Genomic DNA, 20,870 nt, shown 5'->3' on the forward strand with positions numbered 1-20,870 from the left:
GTTTTTGTGACCGTTTAGATGGTCGGCGTGGTACCGGGGTGTGAGGGAAGACGCGGTGGTGGTAGTGCTACTGCAATATTCGATGTCCGTTGATCCATAATAATATGCAAATGTGACAAAAATTTCTGAAAAATGAATGCTAAATACTGAAGATATACTGTTTCGATATTGCATGACGCATTTGGTTTCCGATGTAAAACATTCATCGGCATTCTGCTATCCTGTGATGACAGCAGCGATATGGCTCACTCAGCAGTGAATCTTTGGGACCCACTTGTCAACAGAAATGAACAGCACTTTATCACAAATCTCCACTAGCCAGCTTCTAAGGCAGCGACAGGCGTGGCGACCTTCCTCCACGACTGTCACCCCCGTCTATCCCCCCCCCCCATCCTCCCGAGCCATCCCAAATGAGCCAGTACAAAAGGACCGATAAAAACATCGTGTCATCTCGCCGGAGCTTTCCGGCCGAGTTATTCAGCGGTGTGCCGATCGAATTTCTCCTCCCGACGCCCGGTGTCTCCGAGTCTGGTGCTGCCCTCAACCCTTTGGCGGGGCATTCAGGGAGAGGAGCGGCGAGGGAGAGCGGTGGGGTCATCCGACACTCGTCGAGAGAGGAGCTTCCGGTCGTCTTTCTTCGTGCCGACGCGTCGAAGGAGAAGAGAGGAGAGAAATGGCTTGGATGGCAGCGAGTGAGGATTTGAAGGACGAGTTTCGGAACGGTTTGTGCCAGGTGTGGAACCCAAGCAAAATGAAATGTGGGGAAAGCAGAAAGAACAAATACGGTTTTCTATTTGACGTTGTTAGAAATGGTGTGAGATAAGTGGCAGTGGTTGGATTACAGGTCATGCCATGTCAGCACTCTAAGTTATCAGCCTCGGGTTTCTGGACAGATGCTATGTCAATTACTAAGTGCGCATGTTAGGTAGTAGTTTGCACAACAATACACTCCGTCGTGCGTTTAATTTATGTTAATATATCCTTGCAAATTCAAATATACCAATTAAAACAAATCAACTCACATCTAATTCGTTTTATGTACTCAAACTGACCTAGCGTTTTCCACGCATATCCTGATTGCTATAATCACTCATTGAAACACCACCATGCGTGCGGGCTGCGTGCTGAAACCTTCCCTGACACTCCTTACTCAGCAAATATTCAAATCAACCACCTCCAACTCGACCCTCCCGAGTTTCACCGCGTATAACGCCAATGTGAAGCTATCCTCGGCGGAAGGAGCGTTGCATGTTTGGCCTCCAATTAGCGATACTGTTTGTCATGTAGCCGCCATGGGTGGTCGCTGTGTCCCGCCCCCGCAGCTACCGTGCGACGCGCTTATGGATGGTGGGCTGACACCGTGCAACAAAAATGTCTGATGAAGGAATGGGGAGGATTATTTATACATCGTTGCAGTTTCAGGGTGAGAGTGAATTTGAAGGTTTTCTCACAAATCATATAACCGGAAATGCAAACGTTTGTATTGAATGTCTTCCATCTATGATGACAAAAAGATGACAAGCTAGGGATAAGTATCATGCACATTGCTTTTTCTAAGTCAAAGCCTTGAGTCATTTTCCCATTTTCGAGAGTTATGATTCACATACCTATCTGAAATGATAAACTTAGGGCAAGCCCTATGTAAACTGGCCCACTGCTGAAGCTAGCTTTGAAAATAGCACAGAGCAATTCAACGGCTACAGCAAAGCAACTGCCAGCAGCTCCTACATACTTATTCCCCTTCAGAAAGGTCCATAGCCGCCGCCAGTTTGCTTTAGTTCTCCCACCTCCCAACAGATGTCTCTGTCTGACAGCCCTGCCTTCCGTGCCACCCACCGCGGCCGGTCAACAAAGGTGCGACTGTCACTGGCGACACCCCTCTGCCGGCGCGTGTTGCCGCTCTTCCTTGGCACTCTGTCCCGCTGGCCTGTGACGCCCTCTGCCGCCGCCCCTCCGCCCTCTATCCACCGCGCTCCACCCCTTTCCCGCCCTCAGTGTCACCGCGACAGAGACAGGATGTGACGACTTCCGCCAGGCTGAGGCACCTTTTGAGGCCGGGCTGACGCCGAGACGACATGCTCAGTGGTTAGGGATGGGACAGGATGGGATGGAATGGGATGGGACCATCGCACCGGTCGGGACAGTGGTGGCTGGTGACTGACAAAGCGGGTCCCAGGTATGAGGTAGGGATATGAAAAGAAGCATCAAAGACTCGTATGACAAATATTCAATGAAAACAATATAGTGTAATCGAGATTTCAGCAATTACGCGATCAAATGCAAAACTAATAAGCCGGCAGGATATGAAAATTATTAGATGCTTTGTTGTCAAAGCTAGTAGCTACCATAGAGGTTTGCAAACGGCAGACAGCCAAATCCGTGTCATGACTTCACATTAACCTAACTCTCAAAAACATAACCTGCCGTCTGTCCTCTGTCGGATGATCTACACGCGCGTGTCGCTGGTCTCTCGTGTCCATTTCCGCTTCCGCTCCTAGTTAGTCACCCAGTTGGTTAGTTAGCCAGCTAGTCGTCGGACTGAGACGGTCCAGACGGCCTGTCGAGCCCGCAGCGGTCAATATACCGACACAAGAGGGACCGACCCGGCAGAGGGGACGATCACGGAAGGGGCGACCCGACCAGACACCCCGCTTCTCACGGTCCACCGCGGTTGACTCAAGTTTCAGGTGGCACGCGGCACGCTTAGGTCTCCCCCGCGGCGGCTGGGCGGTCAGTCGGCCTAATTAACCCCTTCTGTCGTCCAGATGAACCTCTGACCCGAAAGTGGAGCACGCTCGCCCCCTCCCATCATCGCCCTCCCCGGAAGAGGAACAGGAACTCTGACGCCCTCACGCGTCCCCACACCACGGAGGCCCGACCCGACACGGGGACTGTTTTGGAATGTGTCGGCACCCGGCGGTATTTAAATAATCCCTGTGGAATGCGGATTAGTGGTGTAGCGACACCCCACGGTAGTGAATGCGGTCTGTGGAGATGAATGGGGGTCAGCGGATTTGGGCCGGGGACAGGGCCCGTGTTTGTACAATGTGGGGGATCAGCGCACGAGCGACCCTCGAGACCGAAGAGGACGCACGTGCGGGCATCCAAGAGGGAAAGTTACGGGGCCGTGAATGCGCGCAGACTCTAACCACGGTGAAGATATTTTTTACAGCGAGCAGCTTCATACTCTGCCGGGCATGCATGTCCTTAGACGACGGAATAAAAGAGTTTCGGCGGAAAAATAGACAACAAAATAAATACGCTGAAATAAAGATGGCGTCGAGGATACTTTGTATGATTATCTGTCGTCAAAAGGCCTCTTATAACGGTGCATAGTAACTAGGCTGATTCTGGCCGCCGCCCAAATTGGGCGCAATTTTGTGGCATTAGCTAACAAGGATAATCTCCGATATAAGGCATAACTAGCCCGATAACAAGGTCTTTTCTCAGGTCGTCATTACGGCAGCATCTGCCGCTGCGATTTGCCGTCAAAGGCAGTGTTTGTTCTCACGACAAACACAGACAAACAGCATGTTGTAGCACGGGATCATCACGTTCCGAAGTCGAAAATTGGAGCCCGCAGTAATGCGCCTTCACGGCTCGTTGAGGCGATGGCCCGCGCTGGTAGATTGTGGGGAGTTTATGTGCCGCCAGCTGCCGACGAGTTTATGTCCCGTCAGCTGCCAAACAAGGTGCTGGTTTCGGGGTTCATATCCACCTGGTGTCTGTAAATGTCCAAACTGCGGTGCATGGACATTATTTGGAAAGACCGAAGACGGGATGGGCATGGGGCTTACCCTTTCAATGGGTTTATTCTGAATGCAACCGTCCGCTTTTCTAAATGAAGGCACTTACATCTTTTGGTCATTATCACTGGATATTTTGCGTAAGCAAAAAGTTGAATGAAAATTGAAACTGATTTTACTTTTTATGTATATGTTCTTTGGGCGATGGCAGAAATCCTGAGCTACATACATAACTGCTGACATTGGTTAATTTCTAAAATCATCGAAGCTTCTCGTCCTTCCGACTGTTCTCCCTTTCCATTGCTCTGCTCCGATCTCCTCACTTTTAATTCTCTCTCTCTCTCTCTCTCTCTCTCTCTCTCTCTCTCTCTCTCTCTCTCTCTCTCTCTCTCTCTCTCTCTCTCTCTCTCCTCTCTCTTTCTTTCTTGCCCTCTCTCCCATCTTTTCGCTGGGCGACACCAGCTATTCATCTGTGCACTGGTCGCCTCGACACACCGTCTCCGATTACTCCCCCTCAGACTGTGACAAAAACGTGTCCGGTTCACCGGATCTGGCAGCTCTGAGCCGCGCTTCACGGCCACATCTGAGCCGGGCTTTAAACGCACAATGTGGTGGGATGGTGGATAGGAATGCGGGCAGTGTGCCGGGGACGAAATAGTTGGACGGTGTCGACTGTCGCGTGGAAACTGAACGGAGGTCTGTGTGTGTAAGCATTGGTGTTGATAGGATGGTCCAGTGTGTTAGTGGTTTGGTATGAAGCGAAGATAAATTTTGCCATTTGGCATTGCTTTCAATTTTTTGAAGATTTGTATCGAACGTATTTTAATCTTTTTCACTTTATTACTTTGTTTATTAGAGAAAGCTGATTTTACGCCGCTGATGGATTTTCTAAAGGGACACCGCACTTGTCATAACTTAGTTCAATATAGTATTTCATCTTTTTTCGAAGCTGAGAAAGAAGTTTCCGCAGCCGAGAGCCCTTAGGCTACAAAGGAAGCATGGTGGGCAGTTGAGTGGGTTGATACTAGGAAACATACCTGCAGCTGTATTTTAAGAAGGGCGGGATTCAAATCGTCATAACTTCAGCTGTGCAGGGTTGTATACGACTCAGAGTTGAATCATGAATCGACTCAAGAATCAGTCGTTTTTCTTCGAGTCATGAGTTGAGTCGAATCAAATAATTTGAAAGCTTAATGAATCATGAGTCGAGTCGATTCACATATGCATAGGCCACTTGAGTCAGAGTTTGAGACTTGAGTCGATTCAAGGTAACGCGAGTCACATTTTGAATCGATTCAAGGAACTTGTCACAGTCTGCTCCAGCCACCAGGTAAGATAAACTTATTTTTAAAGTCATGAAACTGCTTGTGAAGTAGTGAGCACCTTTTATGTTTTGGCTGGCATCAGCTACCTATTATATTCAACTTTGGCAAGTCAGCATTGCAATTGCCTCAGCCTGTATTTAACTATACCTATATGCAATCACTACATCTGTGGACTGTTACTGAAATACTCACATTGGGTTGGCTTTGTGAGTGCTAGTAAGGGACACTAACAAGTATGAGATAGATACCAGTTAACAATTGAAATAAAACCTTAAATAATTGTCTATCAAAGTTGTCTAGAAAGACCATCAATAACCCTCACATTTTTCTTTTCCGATGGTTCACAATTGCTAATTCGTGGTCGCGCATGACGTCGCAAATAACTATTCGTAAACAAGATGAAAAATGAAGTTTTTATTTAATTCAAGCTGATAAATGAATAGGAACAGATTTAAAACGATATGAGAACTTGATCTTTTTAGCCAGAAAATTATAAAATGATAAAAGTTAAGAAAAAATATAACATGATTTGGTTTCAAATTAAAATTGTATGACGTCATTAACGTGGACAAATGTTTCTCGAGCTTGCATAGATAAGAGTAATATTTGTAAGTTATTAGCAATTTCTGTCGACAATCATATTTGCTGCCATATCCCAAACGTAAAGGAAAAGCAAAAAATCGTAGCGGCGCTACCATAGCTAAAAAAAAACGCTACCATAACGCAAATCAACTGGAAAGTGACGTTTTATTTAACTTTGTTATTTATAATTATCGCAAACGTCCATTTTTAGGCTTGGTGTTGTATTCTTCTGCTAAATTTAATAAAAATTGGTTTGTTTATTTTGAGTTTAATTAGTTATGACAAGCTAAAGCTAAGGTTAAGATAATTGACGTCATGTGTTTATACCTTTAAAAAGTAAACCACACTACATTATTGGATTATGCCCTAAACCTTGTCCTGGTAAATTCTCAAGGCCGCAAGACAACAGGGCATGAACAAAATGTTTTTTCTTTGCATTTTGAGATTCTAATTAGCCTTACATTTGGCTTCATATTTGTCATATATTAAAGGCTTCATATTTGCATTCTTATTTATAAATCAATACTGTGCTGGCTTGCAGCTGGCACGTAGTTAGGTACATATTGATTTGCTGCTGGCATTTTTATTTACATTATAGGTATGCAAAGTGTGTTATGTGGTTTCAATAATAATAGCAACATGTTTTTCTTTATTTTTATTTCATACATAAATAAAATGGTTAATGTTAGCTTTTTTAAAATATCTACATGTATATAGTTCACTAGTTGTCAGGAATTACATATGCAGTATGCACCCATGAATGTATTTCACTACATAGTAAAGCAAGCGTCACACTTCTTTTTGCAACAAAGGAGAGGCGCTGTAGGTTAGGTTTTAGGTTTTAGGTGGTAGGTTTTAGGTTGTAGGTTGTGTTAGGTTATGCCAGGTTTGATTAGGTTTGGTTTGGTTTGGGTTGATTAGAAAGCATCTCTGGGTACAGCGCCTCCATGGTTGCAGAAATAAGTGTGACGCCTGCTTTACGACTACCTGTATTTCTTGGGTTTGCACAAACATTCTATGTTGAATAATTTGATGAGTCTGTCCAATGAGTTGAGTCAGAATTGAGTCATGAGTCAATTCAAATTATTTAACAGAACCCTTGAGTCATGAGTTGAATCGAATCGTTAAACTGAAAATATGTTTGAATCATGAGTCGAATTGATTCATATATTTCTTGTCATGTTTGAGTCAAGAGTTGAATCGAATCATTTCAATTAAAGTTTTTGGAATCATGAGTCGAGTCGATTCAGTTTTAGGAAACTCTCTTCTGAATCGACTCACCAAAAATTTGAGTCGTATACAACCCTGCAGCTGTGGAAACATTCATGTTCAATATCATGCATAACTCGAAGCTCGAATTCGCTTATGAAATGAATTGCGCTTTGCAGTACCCTCACCGATATAATCAGTTCAACTGTTGACAGGCCAATAAAGAGGATACTTAGTAGGAAGCCCGAAATCCATATCAGATTAGCCTATTCAATGTTCTAATTCAGCACCAGTGTTGTGCAATTAAACTACCGTCTGCAGTCGGTGCCGCCTGATTAATATAGATTATCTCCATCGATATACCGTTCAACATATTGGCTACATGCAAAACGTAATTGGTTTGTGCAGCGCGCTGCCTGTATAGCGGAGCATCCACTTGCCGGAGGGATTTTACGGGCCTGGGTTCGGCCCAGCAGCAGCCTCTACCCCGATGAGTCTGATTCACCACTCGATTATGCAATATGCATTGTTTATGCACTCTGGACTGCGGGGGACGCTCCTGTGGTCAAAATGAGCACACTGTCCGTGACAGCAGTCAACTGCGGGGTTCAGCGCTCGTCGCGGGATCATACGCCAGCAAAATGGAGCGCGGGGCCATTGCACACGTGCTTTCGTGTCCGGGTAGGCTCGCAGTTGGCTTCTGAGAAACGACAGGCCATTACTTTGAGTTATGGCAACGCAAATTTAGATGAATGGCCGGCCGAAATTTCATTAATCTCGTGGCGGCAATGAAGACGAGCGGAGCCGTGCACGTGCTGTCCGGTGCAGAGTTGATTACGTCACGGAGCGATGGCCGACGGTTCGTGGTGATGGCCGGTCAATAGTGACTGTCTCGGGGGGGGGGAGGGGGGGGGGGGCGACCGCTGAGTGCTGGACGAATGGCTACATTTAGGAAAGCCAGGCCAGACATGCATAGGCAAACATGATTGGATTGTGTGCGATAGAACAAAACAGCACTTTAATGTGAGGTATGTCTACTAGTAAAATTCACTGGATAGTGGATAAAGGCTCCACTTGCGGATCCAGAAAGGAGTTGTTGAACGCCATGGGAACAGGGAAAATACTTCCAAAAATCTTTTACATTTTCAAAACTCCTAAGATTTTGAATCCTAATAGGTTGCTGCGCAATTTGAAGCAAACTTTTCCTTAAAATACTTGTTTTGTTTTTCTTCCTTGCGAAGGAAACGACAAAATTTCGCCCTTCCGGACTGTGCAGAGGAACAATTGCCCATAATGCCCTCTTCAATCTGCTAGTGAATGCTTCATGCCTTTGCCACGTTTCTCCATTTGATCCACATCAACCACTACTAGTGAGTCACAACCCCATTTTTTCATTGCCCTATAGGTCATATGCATGCCATCGCACATAAGCAGCGCGTTTTCCTTTACCCACAGTGTCACGCAAAGCATGTCTCAGGACATTGATCATTGTTTGCCAGAACTGAGTTGACCTCTGGCCTTCACAGTACCGCTCTGAACCTGAGGCCAGTGGTCAAAGGTCAACACCAGGTGCCCACGGAGTAAGCTGATTGGGGACTATAATTTCAGCGAATTCCAAGGAGCTAGCTACTGCGCATGCATTTGGACAGGTTTCTTTAAAACAGAAAAAGCCGAAAGACGAAAGACAAGATCATGAAAAAATTACGCCATCGTTTGTCTTGCCTGTTTTACATTTTTTTCATATGCTCATCCCTTCTTTTCGCATGAATGATGAGGCTGCCAAAAATAACATTCAAGGCAGGGCGGCTAAAAACTGATTTAAACTGAAATCCAATCAAAGTAAACAAACTGCCTTACCGTGTATAGCTACAGTTGTTATCAGTTTTCAGTTATCACTACCTTTTTGGAGGTAATGGGCTGCCCCATTCCTGCCGAACTTACCTACCTTATCAGTTACCTGCAGAACCATGCACCATTGTCAGGAACAAACTGAACTATTTACACTCTATATTTGAGCTTCGAACCAGCCCAGCTGTGTCAGGAGACAGGGCTAGCGCAGCGAATATGACGTGCCTTATGACGAATATGACTCCGTTGACATGCCTGTTGTCTCGGGTCTTCTAGTATTAGCTGGCTGCCAGTAACGCCTTGGCATACCTACTGTCAGCGGGTGCTATATTTACTGGGGGCGTGACGAGGGGAAGACAGGAAGTGATAGTGGAGCTCTCATGGTTACTAGGACAGGCTGTGATGTGGAGACGCCACTGGCACACATAGTCAATATTCAGCGATTTGCAAGATATTTACAGCCTTGCGATGGATTTCGAAAAAGCGTAACAAGTGCTGCAAAAGCTCTTCCGTTTACAATGCATGTTACATTTCTTTTGAGCAACATTTTTTTTTTCACAGTCAGCATTTAAATATTTCCCACAATTTTTAAACGGATCTCCGTTTCAGTTTTCGCGTTTTTCGGCAATTTCCCCTACAACTCGTCCGTTTTCCCTCAAATCTGTATCGCCCCCTCCCCAATCCGGAGCACGCGCCAGCCGGCCGGGCGGCACCTCTGATCCAGGGAGGCCAGCACCGAATCAAACGCACCGCCCGGCCGCGCGGCGCGTCTTGATTCGCCGCGGTCACGTGACTGCGCCGGGCCGCCGCGGCGTAAACACACCATTACAACAGAAAACAGCGCTGAGCACACCTGATAAATCACGTGGTGTCTCGACGGACCGGACGCGTGGAGCCGACCGGACACGCCCTGTCATTAGGGGGGCCGCCGACACGGACGCCCCGCCCCCTGGGCCGCCCCCGCCCCCGCCCACCAGGCTGGCCGGCGCCAGTGTGGTTCGTCTGGGTGGCAGAGACGGTCTCGAATATAGGGGAAACTGGAGCGGCCAATTCCTAAGGCAAACCCTCCACCTGGCTCCGGACCAGCAAAGGGACCGGCGCTGGATCGATTCTTCCAAAGATTTAGTTAGGTATTTTCCCACGATTCGCATACAATTTCACTTTTATAAATCTTATCTTGTGAGTGTACAATAAAATTGTGCATGTCAAACACTTCCCTGATACTAATCTATTACAAACAGGTGTACAAGCACCGCTCTTAAATCAATGGTTTGGTGTATGACAATAAAACACATTCGTAAAGAAAGCAGTACAATACCCGAAGACAGAACATTGGGCAAGATTTATTTTACTAGCAGTGATCTGTTATGGATTTGGACATCCTAGCCTCTTTCGCCCTTGAGTGCATCTCTTTAACCACTCTCGACACAGTACCGCGGCACGTTATTCATCCATCCCTCGTGCCAGGCACATTCCTCCCATTGTTGCCACGTTTCGCGCACGAGACCACCTCTGAAGCGGCCTCCTCCGCGCCGCCGCACCCCTCTCAGCAGGACGTCCTCAAACCTCTTCATCTTCGTCTTAGATCTTCCTCTTCAGAAGATCAGACCTTCGTCAGCAGCGCCAACTCTCACTCGACGCGTGCTTGGGGGGAGGGGAGGGGTGCATTCCGCGGAGGTGGCTGCCGGCCGGATGCCCCCCTCCCCCACGGCCTTTGAAAGCTCCGGTTCCGCCCCCCGTCGGTAGCGCGCGTCCTGAATACATCCCCGGGCCAAATTAGCCGATATAGCGCTCGAGCGCGGCACGACGCTCCGAATTTAAAGGCATACAGTGTAAAATGCCATCTACAAATGAATGGCCTCCAATCTCTATGGATGAAAGGAGGCTAAGGATAATTATACGTGGCCGGATGTAGCCAGGTGGGTGCACGAGCGCCGCATGTTAACTCCACAAAAGCGTTTCCAATTGGGCGCGTTTAACCCCTGCAGAGCGCGCCCGGCAGCCGGACGAGCCGCAGCTCAGACATGCAGGGCGCGTTTGTAGTCTCCGGAGCGCGGCAGACGGCTCATTCTGCCCCGGTGGCCATTGTTTGGACTGGTGCACTGAAGGGTTGCCGTTTAGGGCCTCTGACGTGTTGATTGTGACATAATCGGCGCAGCGGTGGTTTGGCCTGTGATGAGAGAATCGGCTGTTTTAAAGCTAAGTGGCTCGCTTTTGAGCCATGTTTTGGGGTTGTAATAAAAATGTGCTCAATAGAAATTTGATGATATACAACACCGACAGCCATTTAATCGATTTTGCTTCGTTTCTGCCCATTATGCAGTGCTGATATTAAAAAATTGTTTGTAAATTATTTTCCAAAGCTGCAAAACAATTGTAATGAAACATACATTACATCTTCAAACATTCATTTTGCTAGCTTTTAGTTTCCTAGCAATCGAATTCAGAGCTGGTACTAGTTCATCACACCCTGAGCATTGTAACTGTAACGTTTTCTTCTCACAATTTATTTATCAAAACTGTTTGTCTGCTCTTGGCTCTATTCAACACGGGCCCACCGGAAGGTAGTGCGGAGGCCACGGCGCCTGCGCACTAATTACACGTGCGCGCGCGATAATTATCCTGTTTTGGCGCGTAAAAACACGGCCAAATTATGGGGTGTGGCGGCGGTGGGGCCGGCGAGGCTGGCCGGGATAGGTCACGGTGTCACCGTCTTCTGTGTTGGACAGCGGCCCGCGCCGGTCCGTGCAGACACTGGTAAACAGATCACTCAGTGCAGCGCGGGATCGCAGACTCTATGCAGTCGGCAGTAAAGGGCGGAGGTTGGGACAGGGAATATGACAAACAGCAAACAGCTTGCTTCTGAAACAATGATTGCATGTGTAGTCGGTAGATTCAAACTGGAAGAGATACCTAGTCCCTTTCTTACTTTGCAGTCTTTAGGAAAGTTTAGACATTGGGCCGCGTTTTTTTGTATCCCTTTTCGCTAGCGGTTTGCGCCAAACCAAAGATCATTTGCCTTCCACAAAAAAGCCAATAACTGTCTTCTGCTCCATCTGGATGGCTAGCAAGGAATAATGCCAGGATGGTAACATCATATATTCTTATTCAACAATAGACAGTCCCATATAACCCTGCGTGTGATCGGCCATTGTAACAAATGTAAAAAGTAAATAAACAATTTCTTCTTCTGTGATAGTCTGTTTGGGGACCTCTTGTTCGAGCCGTATAACCAACACGGTTTTTCTTTTCTTGAAGTATGTATTGCAAATTTGACGACAGAATCCAAAAGTAATAAACAGTCGGCCGAGACTTTGAATAACGATACGTCAGGCCGCTACGGCGGTTGGCTTTCGATTGATCCTTTCACAGCTACTGCTCGGCGTTCGGCGTCGGCCGCTATATTCAAACGTCATACACACACGTCATACATATAGATGTACGTCATATCATAGCACCAATCAGAAGCGGGCGAGGACAGGCGTCGCTGGTGAGGAGTGAGGACCATATAAGGGTATTGTAAGTGGGCGAGGGGGCTGGGCAGTAAGTAGGTACAGAGGGAGGTGGAGGACGGGGTAGGAACGAATTTCGTTACAACACAACGCGAGGTCCTTAAAGCTGAAATTTTGACCAAAATTTTCGGCTTGGGATACTCCTAATATGATGCATGATATAACGTACACAACACACGACACAACACAAACAACACCTAACACAACAATATACACAGCACCTCAACACACAATTTCCCGTTCTTTTTCGTTGTAGTCCTCGTAGCTATAAGTCTATAGAGTCTTCTTCATTGTCCGCTTACGAAACATAGTCTACTGTCCCACTCGTGCTCATCGATTCGGTTCTCGCTTCGCAATCACTGGTAAAATTCCGCTGCGGGCACATCAGTTCAGGGAGTTCAGAGAGTTCAGAGGGTTTAGGTCACCTTTGACGCTGCTGTCTGACACGTGTTTGTCCGTCCATTGTCCATTGACACCAGATCGTGTGTCAGATATTGACACATTGACGTTCTCACGTCTCGCGTATTGTTGTGGGTCGTCCGTCCGGTGTCGGCTGACCAGACCACGCGTCAGCGTAGTTTTATCGGGGCGCCCGGACGTGGGGTGTCCGATGCGGGGCGGCCCGATCTCAGTGGCGCTGACTAGCACCGGCGGCGGCTCGACCGAGTGTGGGAGCGCCGCTACTGGTACCTCTGCTGCGGAGAAAGAACTCCTCTGGAAAATATTTGCATCAGGCATCTGCGGATTTCTGAGAAGCGAGGGTTGGAGACGGTTTTAACCATTTTAAGCACGAGGGACTTGGGTCCGTGAGTTTTTCCCGGGGCTTGATATTTGGAGCTACACTTGACGTTTCTTCAACAATAACGCTGTCAGGGGCAGGATTTTGAGCGGATACTTTCTGGGGTCGGATCATAATGGGTTTAAACACATGACATCGGACGTATAGAACAGTTAATAGCACTAACGCAACCACAATACACGTTGTGACCGAGATGGCGGGGATAACGACAGTTTTATTATGCTGAGCATTGCGTACTCGAATCTGTTGAATATGTTTCTTCAAGTTAGACAAATGGACACTTTTGTCCTGAAGTGGGGGAATGAAGTTTACGGCTTCGGGGAGTGAAACATTAGTTTCCGAAAAATCAACAAGTACCGCATTTGACCAAGTATCTATTACAATGTCAATAACTTTTACGCTCTGGTTAAACTTAGCAAAAAGCTGAATTGCCTGGTCACTTCGCAATTGTTGGCGGTGCTCTGCAAATATACTACTGACTTTACTTTTAAAGAGCTTCACATGATGCTCCAGCTTCAATACAAACGTCCATAATGTCCTGGTTTCGATGGGGATGTGAAGAGTCCAGTGGTCGTATGAAGCGTAGAGATGGCCTCGGGGCAGGAAGAGAACGTTGGCCGTTGTCGGAGATGTCAGATAGAACAGGAATGTCAGGAAGAACGGTCTTGCCCACATCTCTGGAACACACACAAACAACTATCAACATTTCGCAAACATGAGGTTAGTACACGAACAATTGAACGGTTCACTGACCGAACGTAAAATGAACAACACATAAATGGCTGTGGCATACTAGCCAGAGTCGGTATATCATTAAACACAATACAACGTGGTACCGCGATTACGTTGTCTTCGGCATACAAACCGGGATCCATAATCTATATAAACACTATAACACAATACAGCCGTTCAGCCTTCATCGTACTAGCTGGGTTCCACACAATACTGTAGACATTCGGCTGTCGTCCGACCTGTAATAACTCAGTGGGCCGGGGAACCTTTTTACATTTTCTCTAATTGTTTGAACATGTCGGTCATCAGCTTCTCATGCGTTTTCAGCATCTTAACTAACAGGGCTTCTTTCACACGTGGGTTAGTACACATCTGCTCCTTTTCAATATGTACACCATCGGCGTCCAATTCGTCTGAATCCGATTCATGGTCTTGGTCGGCACATTGTAATTTTGAAGGAGGGCTACGCGCTTCTGCATCCATGTCGTTCGACTCTGATTCTGTACGGGTGAGTGGTCTTTTCATAGGGGTAGGTTCAATTTCGAATGGATCAGATAACTTTTCCGTTCTCAGGCGCTTTGCTAATTGGGACAAAGGAATATTCTCGTCGTCAGAACTATTGTCTTTCGATTTTTCTTCTCTCCATCGTTTTCGCATTTCGGATAACGGCACGTCAAGATCTGCATCGGAATCAGAATCTTCAGGTAAAGGTGGGTAATTTTGTTCACTCGGCGACGGTTTCGCTGGAGCGTAAGTTTCAACAGGGTTTGATATCGAACTGGGGGTTGAATCACGAAAAGACCGATCTGTGACTGTTTCAGTATTATGCATTTCTGTATCAGCGAAGGAGAACTTTGATTGACGTGGAGGCTGCACACGAAGTGGAACCGGGATAAACGACTTCTGTTTACTTTCGTACTTGCTGTTGATATGATGTGGTTCTTCTGTCACGTTTTCCCAAAGGGTATCTGGATCAGCGAATCTCAAATTATGAACGTTCACTACTTTGACATCGCCAGACAGCTGGTTCTTAATGACAAACGTTACGTCGTTGATGGCTTTGATAACGCGGTAAAAAGGTTTCCAATGGCACGACAGTTTGGAAGCATTTTGAGTCGCCTCTGTAGGGTTTCTGAAGTAAACCATATCACCGACTTTGATTTTCGTTGGCTTGGCGGTACGATCGTAATAAAATTTGTTTCTCTCATGACTTTGTACTAGGTTGTGACGCACATGACTGTAGGCAGAATGCATGTTTTCGAGCATGGTAGGTACGTAATCTTCACCTTGGTAACGATATTTTGGAGATAAAATGCTATCGAGTGGTAGAACAGGGTCACGACCGTAAAGAAGGAAGAAAGGGGAATACTTGGTAGTCTCGTTTTTCGCGGTGCGATAAGCAGACAAGATTGAAGGAAGCTTTGTGTCCCAGTCACGTTGAGATTTACTCACTAACTTTGCTAACATGTCGTTCTGAACTCGATTATATCTTTCGCATTTGCCGTTCGATTGCGGGTGGTAAACGGAAGTTCGGATATGTTTAATGTTGCTAAAAGTTGTAATTTGGTCTATGACGGCGTTACAAAACTCTGTACCATTGTCTGAAATCATAATTCTAGGACAAGCATGGCGAGGGATGATATGTTCTAATAAAATTTGAGCAACCGTTTCTGCACTTTTTGATGAGGTAGCGAACGACTCTGGCCATCCAGAAAATAAATCGATGACAGTAATAATGTACCGGTTTCCTTGGAAACTTTCAGGGTACGGACCGGACGTATCTACTGCGATCTGCTCGAAAGGAAATTTTGGGATTGGCATATCTTGCAGAGGGGGTCGCTCGCGTCTGAGCTTCCGCATATTACAGGCGACACATGTTTTTAAATACTGAACAACGTCTCGATATAAACCGGACCAAAAATAACGTGAACGGATCTTGTCGTACGTTTTATCTATACCTAAGTGTCCGCCGAAATAGCCTGAATGAATTTCTTCGATGATCAGTTTCTGTAGGGGCTTGGGAATAACTAACTGCAAACCTGGAAATGAGGGGTATTTGGACGGATCAGAAACTCGATATAGTAGACCGTCTTCCAAAATATAATAACGAGACACTACAGCATGGTTCGAATGATTTGGGTCCTGTAATACTTTGATCAATTGTTGGATCTCGGGATCCTCTCTCTGAAGTAAACCAAGGTCGGGATGTCCTTGTAAAAACTCTTTGAATTTTTCCTTGGGAGGAGCCTCAGGTAACTCACTTCTTTGCACTTCAGTCTCTACTTGAATGTCAGGCGCTCTATCGGAATCAATCACATTCACACTGCACGAAGATTCATTATTTACACCGAATGTGTCTACGCATTCGTCGACATGGCACGGTAATGACTCACTAGTCATTAATCCATTTCCTGGGATATCCGTGTGACAATCCTCTCCTGAGGTGTCCAGTCGCGACAATGCGTCTGCAACTACATTCTGACGTCCACTAATATACTGTATATCACATCCATACTCATCTAATATAATCGCCCAACGTTGAATCCTAGCATTCTTCATTTCACTGGTGAACAGGTGCTTGAGGGGCTGGTGGTCCGTCATAATCGTAACTTTACAACCGAGTAAATAGGGACGGAACTTTTGTACACTATATACAATCGCATAAGCTTCTCGCTCGATAGTAGGCCAGCGTTGCTGGGTTTCGTTGAGCTGATGCGACAAATATTGGATGACTCTTTCACCCAATTCAGTCTCTTGGACTAGCGCAGCACCTATGGCGTTTTGTGACGCGTCAGTATATAACTTGTACGGCTTATCTACGTTCGGATATGCCAAAATTGGTGCAACTGTTAAAGCTGAACGAAGAGTTTCAAACGAAGACTGACATGCATCATCCCAATAAAAACGACGATTTTTCTTTGTTAGCTCGGTCAATGGTTTGGCTATCCTTGCAAAATTTGGAACGAATCGCCTGTAGAATCCACACATACCAAGGAATGATCTGACGCCTTTGACATTTGTCGGAGGACGGAGATTTTGTATTGCACTTATTTTCTCGGGATCCGGTTTGATACCAGATGGAGTAACTACATGGCCTAGGTATTTTACTTCTTGTTTCAAAAACTCACATTTTGACATCTTCAATTTCAAGCCAGCGTCTCTCAAACGTGAAAAGACTGCATCTATATGTTCTAAATGTTCCTCAAAGGTTTTTGAATAAATCAAAATATCATCCAAATACGCAATAGTAAATTTGTGTTGAATGCCCCACAGTACTTTATTCATAAGCTCTGAAAATAGACTGGGTGCATTGACATACCCAAAACATAACTTTTCAAACTCGTATTGGCCCATGAAACAAGTGAATGCCGTTTTGGCCTTTGACTCGGGATCCATGGCTATCTGCCAGTACCCACTGCGGAGATCTAAAGAAGTGAAATATTTCGCACCTTCAAGCGAAGCCAAAATGTCGTCTATGCGCGGAAGAGGGTAACTATTTTTGACAACGATCTTGTTCAAAGCACGCAAATCAACACAAAACCGTTTTTGTCCATCCTTTTTATCTACAATCACAATCGGACTAGACCAGGGACTACGACTAGGGGAAATGATGCCAGCCTGCAACATTTTCTGGATATGCTCTTCTACAAGTTTTCTCTGACTGAAAGGCAACCGGTAAGGTCGCTGTTTAATTGGTGGATGATCACCAGTTTCAATTGTTGCTTTCACTAAATCAGTACAACCTAAATCCAAATCACTTTTTGCAAACAAATCCTCATTTTGGGCCAAGAAGTCTTGTATCTTTTTACGTTGATCTTCGGACACATGTGACAATAGCGCTTTTTGACTTTCGGGGACGTCATCTGACGGTTCACTACACTGGTCACCTTCCTCACTAGCTGTAAATATGCATCCTTCCGGGTCTTCTAAAACTTCCGCAATGCCAATGACTGATCGAGAAGGCAAAACGTAATCCCTACCAGTGGCGTTCACTATCACGACTGTAATACGCTTGTTTTTGTCTACGTGACCTACACTTTCAACCAAACACAAACCAGGTTCTTCTCCTAGAACGGGTGCATTGCTCAAAGGTTGAACTATACAATCTTGATCTAGCAATTGAACACGGTTGACTAACGCAGGAATCTCTATATACGACTGAGCAGGAATTGTAACTTTGTGAGGCACTCGAACCAAAGATGTCGTCGTTTGGCAAGTCAGACGTTGCGGTCGCAGAGGGATGACGTTACCGTTGAGGTTCATCGTCTTTTGTCCAAAATCCAATTGAACACCGAATGCGGAGAGAAAGTCGTTGCCTAGGATACAGTCGTTTTTCAGACCTTCTACGATTTGGAATTTGAACGGTTGATTAAATCCTGCAATTTTGACTTGTAGTACGGCCGTTCCGAAGTTTGTGAGTCTATGACCAGAGATAGAACGAATAGGAACGCAGTTCCTCGTAGAAAAACCCTTGATTTTCCTGCACTGAATTTTATCAAAAGCTTCACGTGAAATAAGGGATATGTCCGCTCCTGAATCTACTAACGAATAGGCTTTTTGGTCGCTCAGAGATACATAGCACATCGGCGTATCAGGTTTAATTTTAATTTGTGCTGCTTGCGGTCCAGGTTTCTTTGTAGAAACTTTCCGTTTCGGACCGTCTTTCTTTGGCGCGTTTCTGGTCGCTATTTTTCGAGACGCGCGTTCGCGTTTCCCTGGGTACTTTGGGGAGGAGGACGGGTGGAGTTGCGTCGGCACGTACGGCGTACATGTCCAGGTGTGCCACAAGCGATACAGATGGGGGATCCATCTTCAGTCCACTGGTAGTTCGGTCTGGGAGTCGGAGGGGCTTGAGGGGGAGTTTGTACGTTGCCATAGTACGACATCAGCGGGGGTGGAACATCAAAGCGGACTTGCGGGGGAGCTGTCGGGGGAACGTTGAAGTAAGTCGGTGGGGGAGTAGTCGGAGGTACGTTGAAACGCACCTGCGGTGGGGCGGTCTGAGCACGTTTTTGCGGTTTCAGTTTTTGGATGTCGCGAGACATTCGCTGCACTTGGGAGGTTAGATTCTGAATAGTGGTCCGAAGCTCAGAGTCTGTAGCGGACTGAATACCGCTGCAGTCCATGGGTTCGACGTCGGACTGAGGAGGGGAGTGATGGCGGCAGACTTGGAAAGTCCTGTCGGCCTGCTGCTCACTTTCAGCGAAAGCGAGGGCGTCGTCGAGGTTAGTGAATCTTTTCCTGATCAAGTTTCGCGCCAAGCTGTCGTCGCTCACGCCTTTTTGGAACACTTCTACTAGGAAGCGTTGCGCCTCAGGGGTAGAGAGATTTTCGAATGCCTCCGACGCCATTGTCCGCAGCTTTTCAGCAAAATTTTGTACCGACTCACCACGGTTCTGTTTTAGACGTCTGCATTTTTCCGAAGCCAGGTACGGATCAGTCATTTCGCTATACCTTTCCTTTAGTTTGCGTCGGAGTTCCGACCACGTGATTTGGGGGTTTTCTTTTAGCATGCGTGAAGCGTACGCACCAGCGGATCCGTTTAAAGTGATGGTCGCCAAAACACACATACGCTCTGAATCGCAGGTAATAGATATCTGATCCATGTCGTTTAACCATTGGGCGAATTTGGCGGAACCCTCCCCGGAGAATGTTCGGATGTGCTGAGTTAGACCCTGAATACGGAGTTCCTGACAAATATTTTGGAGCGCTTTGGTGATGACTGCCTCAGACATTTTGAAAACTCTGGTAAGTATAAATCAATCAGCGAATACAAACAAGTGGTGTTTATGGAGCGTTGACAAATAAACAGTTCAGTTGACACACGAAAACATCTGCGGAGATAACAGTCACACAATGCAAAAATTACACAAATGTACACAGGCACAATAACAGTTGAGCAATCGAAAGCGAAAATGTGGGCGAAGACGTTCAGGGAAAAGATAGGAAAGAGTGACAGCTTACTGTTCGTAGACTTGTAGAGCAATTTCTTGCGGAACCAATTTCAATTCTTGAGTTTTTTATTTGATCCGGGTCACGGCACCATTTGTAACAAATGTAAAAAGTAAATAAACAATTTCTTCTTCTGTGATAGTCTGTTTGGGGACCTCTTGTTCGAGCCGTATAACCAACACGGTTTTTCTTTTCTTGAAGTATGTATTGCAAATTTGACGACAGAATCCAAAAGTAATAAACAGTCGGCCGAGACTTTGAATAACGATACGTCAGGCCGCTACGGCGGTTGGCTTTCGATTGATCCTTTCACAGCTACTGCTCGGCGTTCGGCGTCGGCCGCTATATTCAAACGTCATACACACACGTCATACATATAGATGTACGTCATATCATAGCACCAATCAGAAGCGGGCGAGGACAGGCGTCGCAGGTGAGGAGTGAGGACCATATAAGGGTATTGTAAGTGGGCGAGGGGGCTGGGCAGTAAGTAGGTACAGAGGGAGGTGGAGGACGGGGTAGGAACGAATTTCGTTACAGCCATCTACTAGCGTGGTGACCTAGCGCGGCTCGTGAAACGCACGTCCGACGCCGCCAGTCGTGCTCGACCGACGTTTGACAAAAACGACACCTGCCCCCCCCCCCCACCCCCACCTGGAGGGGGTACGGACGTGTTTGGATATGTCACCGTCATCCGGCCGCCACAGGGCATGTCGGTTCGGCCTTGGTTCGGCCCGTTTGATCCGATCAAAGGCGGTTAAAAAGCGGCCGAATTTCGCGTCAGTTTGCCGCGCGCACGTGGTGTTTAGCGTTGGGAAGCTGCCACTGTGGAACGGTGAGGCTGTCGGTGGACTATTCGACTGGAACGGAGCGAGTGGCGACCAGTGGCGTCCCTGGGTGGACGCGGTGGACGGTGGATGGTGGACGGGACAGGGTGCAGACGAGGCGGGGTGGATAGTGGACAGTGGAAGGGATGGACGGGAGAAAGGCGAATGGGCAGTGGATCAGCGGTGAAAAGGATGAGGTGGACGGTCAACAGTCAATAATTGAGCCGGTTGAATGTGTTTGAAGGTATCTTGGGCTGAAGGGCAAAAAAAAAAATGATCAGCGACCAGGAGTTCAGCGTAAAGGCAAGGGGAAACCCCTCAACTGGTTCCTGCGAATT

The 20,870-nt window shown here is 46.6% G+C and overlaps 1 long non-coding RNA gene across 1 annotated transcript; it reads right to left on the bottom strand.

Annotated features, from left to right (window-relative positions):
- Positions 1-12,469: 12,469 nt before the first annotated feature.
- LOC122388002 lies at positions 12,470-20,240 on the bottom strand. The gene is made up of 2 exons (XR_006257721.1): positions 19,718-20,240; positions 12,470-13,698 (listed from the first exon to the last, which is right to left on the bottom strand). It is a non-coding gene; the product is annotated as an uncharacterized LOC122388002 (long non-coding RNA).
- Between the last annotated feature and the right edge of the window lie 630 nt (positions 20,241-20,870).

This window comes from Amphibalanus amphitrite, unplaced genomic scaffold (assembly GCF_019059575.1).
Source record: "Amphibalanus amphitrite isolate SeventyFive unplaced genomic scaffold, NRLGWU_Aamphi_draft 000305F_arrow, whole genome shotgun sequence".
NCBI lineage: Eukaryota > Metazoa > Arthropoda > Thecostraca > Balanomorpha > Balanidae > Amphibalanus > Amphibalanus amphitrite.